Raw genomic sequence first — 10,504 nt, 5'->3', positions numbered from 1 at the left:
ACTCACGAATTTCCCCAGACACTGATGTGAGACCTACCTAGAGGGCAGGTTACAGAACTGGGTTTCCTACAATATGGTTTCTGAACTAACTAAAGAGCTTCCAAAGCATGTACATTTCCTGACATTAGGTGATGGAAAATTCTTCCCCCTTCAGAGCAAAAAGTCCCCCAGGACCTCCTAAAGGAGTTATAATTGATTTTAAAACATCTCACCAAACATAATTATAAGTACTTGTGTGCTCGCTTCGGCAGCACATATACTAACATTGGAACGATACGGAGAAGATTAGCATGGTCCCTGTGCAAGGATGACACACAAATTCGTGAAGCGTTCCATATTTTTATATATGTGTATAGCAGATTCACGTTGCTATAAAGCAGAAACTAACACCATTATAAAGCAATTATACTGCAATAAAGATGTTTTTTTAAAAAGTACTTGTAAGATTCCTCAAAATACCTCTTTGGAGTATCTATACAGATACACAGAGTAGAGCTATACATTTGGAGAAGAATTAATATTAAATTTATTTCACCAAACACTGTGAACTACCCACTAGAGTGACCTACCAGTCAGCTTACCTGAAGAGCAAAAATTTAAATCTAAATGCTTAAAGTCTCAAATCTTATTTTAATAATACAAGCAGGATTGGACAGTATCTTCCTGCAGTGTGTGAAGTAGTTCATACTTGCTGTACTTTTTCACTGTGTGTAGAGGGACATCAAGTGGTCTAAGTTCTGGAAGATGGGCATTTTCTCAAAAATCTTTTAAGCTCCTATGGCTCCCTGACAGGATGGATAGAAAAAAGGAGTGCAAAAGGCTAGAAAATTTCAAAACACTCATCTTTTTAAAAAATTACTTGAGGGCTTCCCTGGTGGCGCAGTGGTTGAGAGTCCGCCTGCCGATGCAGGGGACACGGGTTCGTGCCCCGATCCCGGAAGATCCCACATGCCGCGGAGCGGCTGGGCCCGCAAGCCATGGCCGCGGAGCCTGTGTGTCCGGAGCCTGTGCTCCGCAACGGGAGAGGCCACAGCAGTGAGAGGCCCGCGTAGAGAAAAAAAAAAAAAAAAAAAAAAAATTACTTGAATAATTTCAGCCAATTTTTGTAAGGATCAATTTTCCTTAGTTAGAGACAGTTTTCTTTTGGATACTCAGTCATATCTCAATTATCCCTAGTAGGTAAGGGATATAATAATGTTTAGAATACATAAGTAATTTATGTATCATAGTATATGTGTATGTAGGTATTTTGTTATATAGGCTATTTTGCTTTCCTATTGCATTTTTTATGTTACATAATAAAGTGAATTTGTTATTCCTGAACAACAGCAACAAAAAGACCTGAAAAAGCCCAAAGCATTGGGAATGCTAATGTAAAGTTGTGAAAAATAAATTTGCTACAGTATGCAAGGACTAAACCATACAACTTTTTTTAAAAGATAGTTATAGCTTGTCTACATCTATGATTTGAAATGTATCCCAAATAAAAGTGTTGGGCACTTCTATTCCCATACACTTGTAATCCCTTTGTCCTGTTTGTGGAACAGATAAATGAAGAAGAGCTTTATAACAATTTTCAGCAAGAAAGAAAAGTTAGGCTGCTGGATAACTGCACAGAAAGCCACTATTGACAAGAACCACCTGCCTATTATTTAAATGTTTCTCATATCAGAAAAGCATGAAGTTCTTTTGAGGTTGTTTCTCCCCTTAGTCCTTCAGGCCAGATTCTACAGATAAGGGGGGAAATGAGAGGCATTACTACTTGGTCTTGCCTGAGCTATTGAGTATACAGTAAAATAAAAATTAAGCTAATGTGGACATTAAGCGACAAAAGAGTTAAACAAATATAAATTGAAATAACACAACTCATTCTGTAACAGTGACACTTTCAGCTCTAAGTAAAGTGGAATGATCAATGAAGTACATGGGCAGGGGAGTCCCAGCACCTCACTTCCAAGCCTGGTCAGCCTCTTCCAAACTTTAGCAAGCTATTTAACTGCTCTAGATCATGTTTCTTCCTATGTGAAATGGGAATACCCACCTCAACGGGTTATGGTGAGAAAAAAATAATCAGATTGAAAGTATGTGTCAAAGTGTCTGGCACATAGCCAACACTCTGTACATGCTAGCTGCTACTCTTACTAACCTAGGAGTGAGATTATCCAACTGAGGGACAATATTTGGACAGGAGATCCTGATCTAAGAATGTCTCCCATTTCTCATACTGACATAATTTAAGTTCTCCCTTTCATGAATTCTTTTTTGAAAACTTAATTCCAAAAGTAATACACATATATTTTATAAATAAAAAACACTAAAGAATAGGTTCAAAGTGAGAGTCCTATACCCATCTCCAATACCAACTGTGATTATTCTTACTTTAAAAGTCACAACTGCTCTTGGTTTGAGAACCAGTTTTGTTCTTCGTTTTATATGTGTCTATCCCTTTATATGTTTAAACAAAAATAGATGTAGTTATTTATAATCTTTTAAAATAGAAATTGAACCATGTTATAAAAATTATTCTAATATTTGCACTTTCACTTAACAACATATCCAGGATAACCTTCAGTATATGTTAGTGTGTGAAGATTTATGCTATTGACATAAATTTAATATTAAATTTTAAATAAAGAGACAAGATAAGGACACAAAGTGTTTTTTCATCACTGTTTAACTTTTAAGAGCAATGACTGCATTGAGATTATGTTGATTTTTTTTTGCAGTACGCGGGCCTCTCACTGTTGTGGCCTCTCCCTTTGCGGAGCACTGGCTCTGGACGCGCAGGCCCAGCGGCCATGGCTCACGGGCCCAGCCGCTCCAGCCCTATGTTTATTTTTTTAAGTCCTTTACCATTTAGAGATATCTACTGAAATATTTACAGATAAATTATATGATGCCTAGGATTGGCTTCAAAATAACTGGAAAAGGGATAGAGAGAAGGAAAATGAGGGGATAAAAATAAAACAAGATTGGCCATGAGTTAATAATTAAGCTGGTTGGTGAGTATATGAGTGTTAAGACTATTCTCTTCTCTGTACTTTTAAATATTTCTGAAATTTTCCATATTAGAAAATTTTAACATTTTCTATCCTTAAAATTTAGCTATTAAATTCCAAACAGCTATGCATTTAACTTATAGCAATTAATTTCTGATTAATTTAATCAACAAAACCAATGGTTCCCAACACCATCCCCTAAACAGCACAAACAAAAAACAACTTAGCTTCCTTGTAGTTTGAATGTTGCTATAAAAACCCAAACACAGGGCTTCCCTGGTGGCGCAGTGGTTGAGAGTCCGCCTGTCGATGCAGGGGACACGGGTTCGTGCCCCGGTCCAGGAAGATCCCACATGCCGCGGAGCGGCTGGGCCCGTGGGCCATGCCCGTTGAGCCTGCGCGTCCTAAGCCTGTGCTCCGCACTGGGAGAGGCCACAGCAGTGAGAGGCCCATGTACCGCAAAAAAAAAAAAAAAAAAGAAAAGAAAAAATATCCAAACATGATAACCAGCCCAGAGAAGCAGTGTTCACTAATGTTATGGGGGTATTTATCAACAGGTGTAAATTATAAACTATTATAATTATTGCTTTTTAGAGTTAATGAAGAAGTGTTTTCCTTTTTCTCTTATGTTGAAATTATAGCAGCTGGTTGAAAATAGAAAAACAGTTCTTTAGTCTATGTACAGCCAAAAAGAATCAAGAAGATAATGTTGTGTGCTTTATTCACCCAGATAAAAAGACATACAATCTGGAGTGTACTCACCAAAACTCTGCCCTGCTAAAGCCAAGAGAAGGCCTTTGTTATGCCACTGGAGTAGAATAATTTTTTGAATCTTTGATTTGTATTTTGCTCTATGTACACCTCAATAGTTTCAAGAAGGCAGACAAACCCTTAATATCTTAAAGGGCACAGAACACAAGCTGCTTGGATTCTACAGCTCTTCCTGACTCTTGGCAATGTCTACACTCACTGAAGAGGTAGGTCCATGTGGGCTGAAGGCAGATGGGATAGCCAGAGTACCTTCTAGGGCAGCAAAAGGGAAAAGGAAAAGTTTTCTCAATATTGGGAAGAGGTCAGGATTCAGAAGGTGCAGTGAGACACAGAACCTGGCAAGACAAGAGAGTGTCTGTGTGGTGCACCCAGAGAGGCTGAATGGTTGGCCCCCCAGTCCTTTCAAAGATTCCTAACACCAAGCATGAACTAGAAACAGTGGAGGAGCAGAGTCTAGTAGGACCAAGCTAGCTGGACAATGGTCATCTCCATATTATCCAGTGAGAGCCAATGATCAATGACAAGAGCTATGATCTTCACTATGGTTTGGCACCATTTAATATCCTGAATCCTTGCACAATGTTTGGGACAAGAGAGCACTACATAAATATTTAGATTTAATTCCTGCCAGCCCAGAAGTATGATGAGATTTTACCTAGATTTGGGTTTAAGTGACTTTAAAGAAAATAAACATGTGCAATAGTTTTTACAGATCTGGGTTTGTGTTTGTTAATTCAGACAGATGACTCCATTTAAAAAGCAATCGTGCCGGGCCTCCCTGGTGGCGCAAGTGGTTGAGAGTCCGCCTGCCGATGCAGGGGATACGGGTTCGTGCCCCGGTCTGGGAGGATCCCATATGCCGCGGAGCGGCTGGGCCCGTGGGCCATGGCCGCTGAGCCTGCGCGTCCGGAGCCTGCGCGTCCGGAGCCTGTGCTCCGCAACGGGGGAGGCCACAGCAGTGAGAGGCCCGCATACCGCAAAAAAAAAAAAAAAAAAAAAAGCAATCGTGCCAATAAAAGTGGCTATAAAAGCAACCTGCATCCATGCTATAATAATAACCATCTTTCACATCTGCACAGCTTTGTACATTTGGTAAGGTGTTTTCACATGTTATCTCATTTGATCCTCACAGAGTTAAGAGGATTCAGTGGCTCTCGAGCTGTTGAGAGTAGATGGGCAGGAGCAAATGGCTTAATGGAAGAGAGGATTTTCTCCCAGGTCACTAAATATTTCCTTTGCTCAGCTGCATTCTCAATCTCTCATATTCTCATTCTCTCTCTCTCTCCCTCTCCCTCTCCCTCTCTCTCTCTCTCTCTATCAGAACAAGAGGAAAAATTTATTCAACTCTTCCTTTAAAAACATCTGTACAAAGTTGTCATTTCTCGGATGAATTTCACAGAACCCAGTGCCAAGGATGACTTGACTTCTTAAGGGGTTGCAATTTAGGCTGCCACCCAATGGTGGTAGTAAGTCATGGCGAAACCTTCTCATGAAACAGAAAAGCAGAACAAAACAACGAAACAAATACTATTTGAGAAGGAAAAGAGATTATAACACTTTGCAATGCCTTCTTACTATCAGAAACAGATATCTTTCTTAAAACAACTCAACAGATGTAAAGTTTATTTAAAGAGTATTTTTCTATTGCAAACTTTTAAAGCCAAAGGATTTAATAGAAGTTGCCTCTGAGGCATGGGAGTTGGGGGAACAAAGCAGGTAAGACTTTCATTTCTCTACTTAGTATACTTCTATATTTTTTTTTTTTTTTTTTTTTTTTTTTTTGCGGTATGCGGGCCTCTCACTGTTGTGGCCTCCCCCGTCGCGGAGCACAGGCTCCGGACGCGCAGGCTCCGGACGCGCAGGCTCAGCGGCCATGGCTCACGGGCCCAGCCGCTCCGCGGCATATGGGATCCTCCCAGACCGGGGCACGAACCCGCATCCCCTGCATCGGCAGGCGGACTCTCAACCACTTGCGCCACCAGGGAGGCCCTATATTTTTGTATTGGTTACAGTAAAATATATTACTTTTGTAATACACTTAATTTGAAAACTAAAGAATTTTTTAATCAAAGAAATCTAATATCTAATTCAGTTCTTTTCCTCTTTATCTTTTCCTCTTTGACCTCTCTTTTCCTTCTATACCTTACAGGGAATGAAAAAGAAAACCTTCGTTTCTTTCTTTTAATTGTTCACTTTTGTTATGAATAACCCTGCCCTGGCTTGTCCATGTCCTCTAGCCAGGAATTTCCAACTGTGGCAAGAACACCACAGGACTCAGAACCAGCATCAGAATTAAAATTTCACTCTCCATCAACCTACACCATCTGGTGAGGGTATAAGGCTGAATGCATCTGTCATTGCTTTTTCAGGCATACTCAGAGCAAACAGGCGGTAATCTAGGAGAGCAAGTTTTTTTGTTTGTTTCTTTTGTAAAGTTGTAACAGGAAAAATTTCTCCAAAAGGCAAAATACATTTTAACGTCTGCAAAACTTACTACAAATAATAAATAAAATAACAGAATAGCTACAAACATGTAACTGTCCTTGTAGGAAAAAGAATGGGCTTTTTATTTTTGTAATGTGGGACTCATATTCTTAAGAGTGGTAGAGGGATATGAAACAGTGAAAGACACTGATTTGGCTTGGTTCAAAGTCCCAGCAGCTTCCTTTTCAACTACTGGCTTTGACTTCTATAAGTTTTCTTTGTAAGTAAGAACTTGTCGTAGGTAAAAAGAAAACCATTCAGTCGCTCCAGTCCTCTGATTTAACTCTTCTTTTGCTCCTCCTTATTATTAGTAAACACACAATTTCCCCTACAAGAAAATAAACATCCATCTTAGCTGTGTCTTGACTTCCACAACTATAACATGTTCCCCTAACAACTCATTTCCACATTCTTTTTCTGAGAACCCCCTCCATCCTTCAAAAATGTCTTCCAGGTTTAGACATGGTAGCTTCATTTGCATAAATTAATCATATTTTTAAATTTTTTCTCTTCACAATCCCCATAGCAACTGGCTTCTTGAGAAACTTCTACAGAAAGTCCAAAGATATCATATCTTTTAACTGAACAGAATATATTGAATAGAATTAGTACAGGAAAATAAGATGCTTTCATTACCACGTCCTTGGCCTTTCACTCCTTTTATTATTTTTTTTCTTTTGTAAAATAAAACTTTGTCAATTCTGCTATACAGAATTGGTTAGGTATTCTGGGGCTTATCAGATTATTAAAGAATGTGTATTTTAAAAGATGCTATCTCACCCATTTTAAAGAGCAGTTTTTCATGTATTCATTCCATAAGTATTTGAGTATACTAAGAACCACTTGAAGCTGTGAAAGATTCAGGTAACTATAAAACTCAGAACTGCCATCCTTCACCTGCAATCATGTTAGGTGACAATAAAAAGCAGTGTATAATTAAACACTGAAACTGTAAAACAGCCCTATCAGCATTCAGGAAAAAAAAGGAAATCATCATTTTTGGTTGATGTAAGAGGAAGATGAAATTTGAGTTGGGTTCTGAGAGACGGGCAGGATTTGAAAAGTTGAAAAAAGAAAACATTATTCCAGGCATCACTCCAGAAATAGAAGGCAGTATGAATATTTACATGCAGGGTAAATATGGAATGTTTGGAGGCACAACGAGTAGATTAGTTTGGCTAGAGGAGGCTAAATTGAGGCATACAAGACAGGGCTAAAAAGCTAGGAGATAAGGCTAGAGGGCAGGTGTAGAAAGCCTTGACCATCAGCCTGGATTTTATCTCATAGGTGTTGGGTGAACTAGTTAAAATAGGAAATTAAAAGAAATTAGGAAGAGTAATCTAAAAGAATGTTTGAGACTACTTGAGGGCCAGACTTTCTCCCTACCTTGTTTCCTTCTTCCTCCATTTCCCTACTCCACTTTCAGTCGGAGTAATTTTTTTTAAATTCAGTCTCTAAACACTTTTTATTGAATTATAATTAGCATTAAATATCATATTAGTTTCAGGTGCACATGATTTGACTTTTTTTTTTAATTCATTATGAAATAACCACAATAAGACCAGTTACTGGCAGAAAGTAGGCATAGAGGGAACTTTCCTCAACATAATAAAGGCCATATATGACAAACCCACAGCCAACATTGTCCTCAATGGTGAAAAACTGAAAGCATTTCCACTAAGATCAGGAACAAGACAAGGCTGCCCACTCTCACCACTCTTATTCAACCTAGTTTTGGAAGTTTTAGCCACAGCAATCAGAGAAGAAAAGGAAATAAAAGGAATCCAAATTGGAAAAGAAGAAGTAAAGCTGTCACTGTTTGCAGATGACATGATACTATACATAGAGAATCCTAAAGATGCTACCAGAAAACTACTAGAGCTAATCAATGAATTTGGTAAAGTAGCAGGATACAAAATTAATGCACAGAAATCTCTGGCATTCCTGTACACTAATGATGAAAAATCTGAAAATGAAATCAAGAAAACACTCCCATTTACCACTGCAACAAAAAGAATAAAATATCTAGGAATAAACCTACCTAAGGAGACAAAAGACCTGTATGCAGAAAATTATAAGACACTGATGAAAGAAATTAAAGATGATACAAATAGATGGAGAGATATACCATGCTCCTGGATTGGAAGAATCAATATTGTGAAAATGACTCTACTACCCAAAGCAATCTACAGATCCAATGCAATCCCTATCAAACTACCACTGGCATTGTTCACAGAACTAGAACAAAAAATTTCAAAATTTGTTTGGAGAAACAAAAGACCCCGAATAGCCAAAGCAATCTTGAGAATGAAAAACGGAGCTGGAGGAATCAGGCTCCCTGACTTCAGACTATACTACAAAGCTACAGTAATCAAGACAGTGTGGTACTGGCACAAAAACAGAAAGATAGATCAATGGAACAGGATAGAAAGCCCAGAGATAAACCCACACACATATGGTCAACTTATCTTTGATAAAGGAGGCAGGAATGTACAGTGGAGAAAGGACAGCCTCTTCAATAAGTGGTGCTGGGAAAACTGGACAGGGACATGTAAAAGTATGAGATTAGATCATTCCCTAACACCATACACAAAAATAAGCTCAAAATGGATTAAAGACCTAAATGTAAGGCCAGAAACTATCAAACTCTTAGAGGAAAACATAGGCAGAACACTCTATGACATAAATCACAGCAAGATCCTTTTGGACCCACCTCCTAGAGAAATGGAAATAAAAACAAAGATAAACAAATGGGACCTAATGCAACTTCAAAGCTTTTGCACAGCAAAGGAAACCATAAAGAAGACCAAAAGACAACCCTCAGAATGAGAGAAAATATTTGCAAATGAAGCAACTGACAAAGGATTAATCTCCAAAATTTATAAACAGCTCATGCAGCTCAATAGCAAAAAAACAAACAACCCAATCAAAAAATGGGCAGAAGACCTAAATAGGCATTTCTCCAAAGGAGATATACAGACTGCCAACAAACACATGAAAGAATGCTCAACATCATTAATCATTAGAGAAATGCAAATCAAAACTACAATGAGATATCATCTCACACCAGTCAGAATGGCCATCATCAAAAAATCTAGAAACAATAAATGCTGGAGAGGGTGTGGAAAAAAGGGAACACTCTTGCACTGCTGGTGGGAATGTGAATTGGTACAGCCACTATGGAGAACAGTATGGAGGTTCCTTAAAAAACTAAAAATAGAACTACCATATGACCCAGCAATCCCACTACTAGGCATATACCCTGAGAAAACCATAATTCAAAAAGAGACATGTACCAAAATGTTCATTGCAGCTCTATTCACAATAGCCCGGAGCTGGAAACAACCTAAGTGTCCATCATCGGAGGAATGGATAAAGAAGATGTGGCACATATATACAATGGAATATTACTCAGCCATAAAAAGAAACGAAACTGAGCTATTTGTAATGAGGTGGATAGACCTAGAGTCTGTCATACAGAGTGAAGTCAGTCAGAAAGAGAAAGACAAATACCGTATGCTAACACATATATATGGAATTTTTTAAAAAATGTCATGAAGAACCTAGGGGTAAAACGGGAATAAAGACACAGACCTACTTGAGAATGGACTTGAGGATATAGGGAGGGGGAAGGGTAAGCTGTGACAAAGCGAAAGAGAGGCATGGACATATATATACTACCAAACGTAAGGTAGATAGCTAGTGGGAAGCAGCCGCATAGCACAGGGAGATCAGCTCGGTGCTTTGTGACCGCCTGGAGGGGTGGGATGGGGAGGATGGGAGGGAGGGAGATGCATGAGGGAAGGGATGTGGGAACAGATGTATATGTATGACTGAATCACTTTGTTATAAAGCAGAAACTAATAAAAAAAAAAAGACCAGTTACCGTCTATCACCATACAGTTGTTACCATATTATTGACAATATTCCCTATGTGTACATTACATCCCCATGGCTTATTTATTTTATAACTGGGAGTTTGTACCTATTAATCCTCCTTCACCTGTTTAGTTCATCCCCCGACCTCGGGAAACTACCAGTTTGTCCTATCTATAACTGTTTCTGTTTTGTTTCATTTGTTCATTTTGTTTTTTAGATTCCACAAATAAGTGAAACCACATGGTATTTATTTTTCTCTGGCTGACTTATTTCACTTAGCGTAATACCCACCAGGTCCTTCCTTGTGACTGCAAATGACAAGACTTAATTCTTTACTATACATATATATATATATATATATAGAGAGAGAG

General features: G+C 38.6%; 1 non-coding gene across 1 annotated transcript; it reads left to right on the top strand.

Annotated features, from left to right (window-relative positions):
- Positions 1–235: 235 nt before the first annotated feature.
- On the top strand, positions 236–342 carry LOC132481029 (U6 spliceosomal RNA). Its single transcript, XR_009530737.1, has one exon. It is a non-coding gene; the product is annotated as a U6 spliceosomal RNA (small nuclear RNA).
- The last annotated feature ends 10,162 nt before the right edge of the window (positions 343–10,504 follow it).

This window comes from Mesoplodon densirostris, chromosome 19 (genome assembly GCF_025265405.1).
Source record: "Mesoplodon densirostris isolate mMesDen1 chromosome 19, mMesDen1 primary haplotype, whole genome shotgun sequence".
NCBI classification, from domain to species: domain Eukaryota; kingdom Metazoa; phylum Chordata; class Mammalia; order Artiodactyla; family Ziphiidae; genus Mesoplodon; species Mesoplodon densirostris.
Note: the sequence above shows the minus strand (reverse complement) of the source record. Positions and strands in the feature narration are given on the sequence as shown.